Here is an 8,817-nt window from a genome sequence, read left to right as displayed (position 1 = left end):
CTAACTAAAGAAGTGAAAGATCTTTTCAAGGAAAATTACAGTACTCTTAAAAAAGGGATAGTAGAGGATTTCAGAAAATGGAAAGATATTCCATGCTCCTGGATAGGAAGAACCAGCATTGTGAAGATGGGCATACTCCCAAAATTGCTGTACAGATTTAATGAAATCCCTATCAGACTACCACCGACATATCTCACAGACATTTGAAAATCATTCCGAAAATTTATCTGGAACTGGAAAAGACCTAGAATAGCAAAGGCAATTCTGGGCAATAAAGACAAGGCAGGAGGCATTACAATTCCTGACTTGAAATTGTACTACAAGGGTACTGTGATAAAATCAGCGTGGTCCTGGCATCAAAATAGACCTGAGGATCAATGGAATAGATTAGAAGACACTGAGGCCCCTACGAGCACACTCAGCCACCTTATCTTTGACAAAGGGGCCAAACATACTCACTGGAAGAAAGATAGACTCTTTAACAAATGGTGCTGGAAAAACTGGCTCTCTACATGGCAAGAACTCAAACTTGACCCAGGTTTATCGCCATGCACTAAATTAAAGTCGAAATTGATTAAAGAGCTAAATTTAGTGTCTCTCATTAAAGCCGAGCCACTAAATCTACTTGAAGAGAAAGTAGGAGGATCTCTTGAAGACATAGGGGTAAGCCAAGGGTTCATGGACAGCAATCAAATCGCACGGGTAACAGGTGAAAGAATTAACAACTGGGACCTGCTCTTACTGAGAATTTTTTTCACGTCAAAAGAAATTACCAACAAAGTGAAAAGGCAACCCACAAATTTGGAGAAACTCATGACAAATAAGTACTCAGACAAAGGTCTGCTCTCTAGAATCTATAAAGAACTAAAAAAACACTAGGGCCCCAAAATTTAAAGACCCAATCTAGAAATGGGCATCTGACATGAACACACACTTCTCAAAGGAAGAAATTAAAGAAGCGAATAAATATATGAAAAAATGCTCCACATCACTAGCCATCCGCTAAATGCCATAATTTGATTTTCATAGTTACTTTGCCTTTTTTCCCATAATTATATTGAGAAACGAATATCAATGAGACAGTTTCAAACCACATTGTTAGGACAGTTTCAATAATTAACACATTGCATACATTCCTCCTAGTGGTTAATTGCTGTACAAGATGTGGACTTGATGTCCTATTTACAAACAGCATTAGAACAAATCCCTCTTTTCATTACAAGAATGTAACTTTATATCTATCCTAATCACTTTGAGTACACAGATACAAAATGGACATTCATCTGTATCCCCTTTTTTGTTAAGTTCCATAATTTAGATATTATAGGTGTGTAAACTCAGCAAAATATTCTAAAATAGTTCAGTAGTCCATAATAGTATTGGGTCTTCCGCTTCACTGGCAATGTCAAAAATTGTTGACCTGAGTCCCCTACAGCTCAACATAACACCACAGCTTTACTTCTTATACTTCTCTTTATACTTTTCTGCTGGTTGGTTAAGACCAACGTAAAGCAGGACTTATGCAGCAAGAGTTTTAGCTTTTGGGTCTAATGAGGTCTGTGAAATCCCCTCAGGATTTATCCTGAAATCCTGTACCTCAGATTGTAGAACCTTTGTCAGTGTCATCCATGTGCATGTGTCATGGCCATTGCTTGGCCAATGTGCTCTCTGTGAAAGCCTGAGAGAATGTTTTTCTCCATGTGACTCTCCTTAGGCACACTCTACATCATCGATCAGTTTCCTCTTTTGCTCCATAATCTCTTAGATCAGAAAATTTGCGACACTACCGAGTTACATGTCGTTACAGTACAAGTTCTCATAAGTGCTGAATCTTACGTGACCTTATAAGGCTACGGCCAAAATGTTAGCTTTCCTTGCGGCCCTCCTTTTTCTCTAATTTACTTTTTGCACTTGTACTCCTTGCATACTAAACACTAGTAAAGAATTGTTCAGCTCAAATGATTAGATTCATCATGGTAGATTTATATTCTCTTAACTGAAATGAGTTTTCATTATTTTCCAGCCATGGTTTTAGATAATTAAATTATCCTTGGGAAATTTTACAAACTTTTACACTCATTTTAAACCCCTTTCCATAGTCTCTCTTTTAATCTCAGCAGGTGACTGTACTTTTCAGAGAAGGTTGAGGTCACTTAATAGGAATTTTCTTATAATTTCAGGACTTCTTTTGCTTTCTTTTGAGGGACTTGGACAAAGAATGAATGGCTAAATTTTGGAACAGAAATACCATAGTCTTTATCAGAAATGAATGGTGAAACAAGAAGTGTAGATTATTGAGAAATGCCATATCTGGCTATTGTCCTGTCCATCTCCCCAAGTAAACTGCCTTGTCTTGAGAGAGTTTATATACCAAATTGTTTCATTTTCGTTATATTGATATTCTAAATAAAAGATGAAGTGTTCTTAGGGCCAAGGTTTCTCCTGGGAATGTCCCTAATGCTGGGTGCACTCATTTGAAATACCACCTGTGACGGATTAACTAAGGAGCAACTTGAAAAACCTAGCTGAATTGACACAGTATGATTCTCCATGTGGAAGGTGCACCTGAGAATTGTTGGCAACAGCATAAAAGAGGAACTAGAGGAGAAGATCATGTGCTATTGATTCTCTTCAAAGATATTGTCACACTGGTTGGCCTGATATGAACTCAGCTATTCTCATTGTCACAGGAGCTCAGGTTATTGTTGTCACTGTTTTGGTTTTGGTTCTTTTGGAGGGAGCTCTGGTCCTTCTTGCCTTGAGAATTCATTCCTAGTGCCAATGAAGATCCCTATCTAGGTATCACAGGTCTTTAATTTTGTTGGTAAAGAATTTTCAGTTTCCAGCACTGTCCTTTCAGCCTTCTGAGTGCAGCTCCTTGATGCATACTTGCATCAGACATTGTCCTGGGCTCTAATAGTCCAGTTGGACTCATGGATGATGTGCCATGTCCTCTAAGTCTTCAGCTTGAAGCATTTATGACATTGCCATGGGATCAAGGCTCTCAGATGGGTTCTTTGTGTCTCTAATATGTGGACAGATCTATTGCACTCTTCTGCATTTTACTTTTTGATGAAAATTATAAAATAATCTTGTAACTTAAGTGCCCTGTATTAAATGTTTTCTCCTGTAAGCTCTGGTATTATAGCTCCTCTAGATTTCTCAATGACTGTACAAGTCTTGGGTTCAATAATCATTCATCCTCCATGCCTCTATGGTCTCACACTGCAACCCTCCTGTATGTAAAGACAAGTTTCCCTATTCAATTACAAACTTATTCTCTTACGTAATGGAATTCAATGTGTATGTTTGAATTATTTTTTCATCCTTTTTGATTTTTTATGATGTCCTTTTGAATTGATGAAATTTCTAGATATAGTTATAGCATCTGCCTGCATTGGTTGGGGACCAAAACATAAAAGAAAGAATTCCTGGAAGAGAAGGTAATATAAATGAAAGCAAGGAGGAAGGGAGGTAGAGAAACAAAGGGAAAGAAAGAAAATACCCCAATGATAATCTTTATGTTCCTTCTGATGATACCCAGTTCAAAGCGTGCATATATTCCTTGACTTTTTATCATTCAAGTGTATAAATTAAAATATCTAAATTTCTATTTAAGCTATTTTAAGTGGGTTTTCTGCCACTTGAAACCTACCTCATCCCGAATAATGGTCTTTGAATGGCTATTCTTGAAGCACCTCTATGACACTACACATTAAAAATCATTCTTGAGTGTAGTTTAAAAAATCTAATTTTTAAGAAATGAAAAAATGATTGATTTTAGAAATGAAGGAGAGAGAGAGAGAGAGAGAGAGAGAGAGAGAGAGAGAGAGAGAGAACAGGGAGAAAGGGAAGAGGAAAGGAGAAGAAAAAATAAAGGAAAGCTATGCTAGGCAGTAAGAGGAAGATGATAATTTGTTCTGCATCAATTGAGTTTTATGAACTGATTTGACACAAGCAAATCCCAGAATCTACCACTGTGGCTAGAGACATAAAAGGTTCTGCCTGGACCAAAGCAAGAGCATGTGCCCTTAATCTGATAGGAGAGGGGAAACTGTCCCAACTGCACTGAAGGAGGAAGAGAATGACTTCCTATACTGTGAAAAAAGAGGTGTTTTAGTAGTAGAAAGAACAAATAATAATAAAATTTGGGTGAAACCAAAAGTCCTCAAACTTTATTGTCTTTATTTTGACTGTGTCTTGGTCACTTTTCACTCATTACTGGGACAAAATACCTGACACTTAAAATTAAACAAGAAAAGGTTTATTCAGCTCATAGTTAGTGGAGGTTTCAGTCCATACTTGGCTGGCCCAGATAAAGTAGAACATGGCAGAGGGCTGCCATTCATGGTGGTGGAAAACAGCAAAGAGCCAAAACAGTAGCAGCTGGGGCACAGACTAACAAGCCTCTCTCTTTTCATTCCACAGTGACTGGAGCTCTTGGAGGCAGTGAAACATTCCGTCCTTCCACAATTCCCTTTTATATCCTTAATGAGTCAGTCTAGTGTGGGCCCTCCATGCCCTAGGGAAGGTCCTATATGCACTAGGAAGGGGACTCCATGCCCTAGGGTGTGGAATTTTTAAGCTGATTTAGTTAAACTTTTTTTTTTTCTTCAGAACCGGGGATTGAACTCAGGCCCTTGCACTTGCCAGGGAAGCGCTTATTCCACTGAGCCATTTCCCTGGCCCCAAAACTTTTAACTTCTCAAGTTGACGCCATGTTTCAACCAGTATAGACTGCTATGATGGTTGGATAATTTATTAATAATTAAAGTGTATTATTTACATGGATAACAATCTGGGATCAAGCCACTAATACATTTGCTATTATCCTTTATATCTAATGACGACTTTGTCTAATTTGAAGATGGTACCTTCTTTATGCATGCTTATTTGGTGAAAGGGTAACTGGCTACCCTTATGTCTGTTATATGTCACTAATCCTATTCATGAAGCAACATTCACATGATCTAATGAACTCCTAAGTGAACTCCCACTACCTAAATAAATTCATATCTGTGAATGTGTTATGACATATGAATTTTAGGAGATACATTCAGAATATAGAAATAGGACTGTATATGTTTTATTTAAAAGTTCAGATTGTAAATATTTTAGGCTCTGTGAGCCATCTGGTCTCTGTGTCAACTTTTAAACTCTACCTCTGTAGTGTAAACACAGCCATAGACAATATGAAAACAAACATTCTTGGCTGCATGCCAGTAAGACTTTGTTTGCCAAAATAGGCAATTGCTGGATTTGGCTTTTGGGCTGTAGTTTGGCAACACATGTCCTAGGAGGGTAGTAGTGGCATTGCAAGGGAAAAATCCAAGGACATTTTTTATTCTACCTTTAATTTATGGCTGACAGGAATGTTTGTAGTGTACTATTTTCTCAAATTTGATACTAATATTTTATGAGATTATTGTAGGTGACAAATATATGAATATTTTAGTAATAGTCATACTTACAAAATCACTAAAATCTACAGTTTGACAAACACCATTGCTACTTAAGCAAAGTTAAATAAAGTTGATTTAAAGTAAATTATACAAATGAAACATAAGTGATAGAAGTTAGAGAAACTGTTAAAAGACATTATTCTCATTTGTTTGTATTGTAATGTCTACCAATCCTTGGAGTATCCTTTTCCATTTTTGGAAATTGTATTTAATTTGTACAAGTTTGCAATACATAATGATTACACTTATGACAGAAAGTTGATAATGTACATAACATATTTTGATGTTTGCATTCTCTCTCCATTCTCTCTCTCCCCCTCCCTGCATTCCTTGATCCTCCTCCCATTCATACTCTCTTGTTCTTTCCTCTAGACTCATCTCTTCCGCGACAAGATGCATCTGTAACACAGTGACATACTTTGAAACTTGAATATTTTATCTCATACCCTAGTATGTTTATTCCTTGACTTTTTCAGGAATTTAAAGTAGAAGTAGACTTTTCAGTGGTCTTTAACAGTCTTGCTAGTCTTTGGAGGTATATCATGAATACATCTTTAATTACACAAAAGTAGTAGTTAGTGTTTTCCAACTAATAATTGACCCTATCCCTTTCTAAGAGGCAGTCTTCTCTCTCTTCTCTCCACTGTGAGAATCAACTGTACTATAGTTCTATATTTTTCTATTTTTTCTAATATTTCCTATTTTTATGGGCTTTTCAAATTTTTTAAGGATTAAATGAATTTGACTGGTTCTTGGCCTCAGTAGATTCAGAGGGTATGTGGTGTCTCAGTTACTTTTCACTTGTTGCTGGGACAAATACCCAACATCTAAAATTAAGGAAGGAAAAGGTTATTTTGTTCATGGTTAGTGGAGCTTTTAGTCCATATTCAGCTGGTTCTGAGGCAGAACAGCACATGGCCGAGGGCAGCAGTTCATGGTGGCAGAAAACAGTAAAGTATCAAGAGCAAAAGGAAGGAATAGTAGTAACAATGGATACAGAGAGCAAGTTTTTCTCCCTTATGTTGCATTCAGGATGTAAACACCAGGCTATGTGTAGTACTCATACCCATAACCCAGCACTGGATCATGAATGAATTACAAACTCTAGTATCCACCCCATAACTGCGTGAGGCTTTGGTTGGACAACTAGATACAAACCATAACATGTGGTAATTGACACCATCTTTGTCTCATATTCTTATGGCAAAGTTAAATCCAATATCTCACTCCATCAGGCAATACTTTTGTATGTGCTGTTTCTTTAATGGTGCTACCATTATGTTAGACTGAGAACTTGTGCCATATTGTAAACTAGTTTCCTTCTGAACGTTTCTAAGTAATTATTCTAGTTATGCCTATCATCTAATGACTCTTGATTCTATTTTGCATGATAGAACATTCCCTTAATAATAACTTGGGAGAAAATTCTTCAGGAGGAAGTGCCACTTATTGATCTCTAATGCCCTCTAGTCCTTTTTCTCTAAATAATCCTAAATATTTCTTCAAATCGTCTTAAAGCTAAAGTATAATATATTATGCCCATAGTTAAGCACATCAACAACTGGTTCTTCATTGTCTCAATAAAGACTAATTTATTAATCCAGCACTCAAGGTCCTGGACAGTCTGCTCCTATCTGTCAGTATATTCTACTTTTTCCCTTTATAATCCCTGAGCTTCAGTGTACCGAATAACTGCATGCATTCATTACACGTTTGCTATATGGATTTTCATCATCTTCTCTCTGTCGAGGCTCTTATACGTCTACTTGTCAAAATCTATCAGTTGTGAATGAGAAAGATTATAACATTGTAAATATATAATGGAAAGTTGTTTTAGTTATTAACACGTTGACTTGCAATAGATTTTAAATTTTTATTTATTAGTTGGCATTAGAAATACTATAGAGCCGAGTGTAGTGGCACATACCTGTAATCCCAACACTCAGGAGGCTTAGGTAGGAGGATCATGGCAAGTTTGAGGTCAGTTTGGGTTACAAAGTGAGCACAAGGCCAGCCTGAACTTCGTAGTGAGACCCTGTTTCCTAAGCAAACAAAAACAGAAAGAAATATTATAGGTTATCTTCTCCATAATAGAATTTGGTCAGATACTGAAGACACAGAAATTAATGTTAAACACAACTGAGGAAATTGAGAATATTATGGAATAGGAAATTTAGACACTGAGGAACTCACTGGAGGTTTGCTGAGTACTTGACCAATGAATGTGGGACAATGTGGACATTAAAACATAGTGTAGGGCCAGGCATGGTGGTCTATTCCTATAATCACAGCTCAAGAGGCTGAGGCATGAGATCAAGGCCACCCTGAAATACATAGTGAGATTGTCTTAATCAATCGACCAATTAAACAATCTAGTCTAATAGTAAATCAAGGCATCTACAAGATAACAATGATTAAAAGCTGGCTTGCAACCTATGAAAAGATGATTATTTTCACATCTTTTGGTCTCTTGATTTCTTTACATTCTAAAATTACTGTAATTGGAAACCCCAAAGAGCTTTAGGGTATATGGGTTATATTTATTGGTGGTTGTTATTAATGTAAAACGTCAATTAATTTGAAATAACAAAATAGATAAAAAACATATTTTATGAAAATAACTGTTTCCTAAATACAAATGTTGTAATGAGCAAATGTTTTACATTGTAGCTAGTTTATTTAAATTCTTTGCTTAAAATAATAGAGCTGAATTTTGGTATCAACCTATATGTTCAATATTTTGGAATTTGTTTTTGTTTTTTTTTTTGATTGAAGAATACCAAGAAAATCCAGCCTCATAGAGTTATATATCTGGTAATATGAATAAGTGCTTGGAAGACAACACTATTACAACAAATACTGTGAAATTCATATTACTTTGCACAAAAAATAAAGAAAAAATTAAGACTTCTTAAAAGTAAGTGGTAATTTCCAATCACATGTCCAATCTTACATAAATCTGTTAATCTGAGCAACAGAGTTGATTATAAAAAGAGATGATATATATGTATTGTTAATCAAGATTGTTTTTAAAATCTATAACAAATGTATCGTTGTATGTTACCCTGAAATAATTCTATTACACTTATAATTTTTTCTGCTTTAATTCTTATTTGTATCTCTTTAAAAAACTAAATTAAAAAGAGAAATCCATAGTTATATAGTTAGAAAATTATTCAATATTTTATTCACCTTGTTAGAAAATTGTGATTATAGTATGAAATTCAAATTTTAATCAGTGCACTTTTCATATTCTCTTACATTAAATATCATTTGGTCTACCTTTTACAGTAGATAAATTCTTTAATCATGTGTAATTTTGAAAAGTGCACCTCCTGAAGAGGGCTATTTTATT

This window comes from Octodon degus, unplaced genomic scaffold, assembly GCF_000260255.1.
Source record: "Octodon degus isolate 3935 unplaced genomic scaffold, OctDeg1.0 scaffold00236, whole genome shotgun sequence".
In the NCBI taxonomy this organism is placed as follows: domain Eukaryota; kingdom Metazoa; phylum Chordata; class Mammalia; order Rodentia; family Octodontidae; genus Octodon; species Octodon degus.
The sequence above is the reverse complement of the archived record's forward strand: the minus strand, read 5'-3'. Positions refer to the sequence as shown.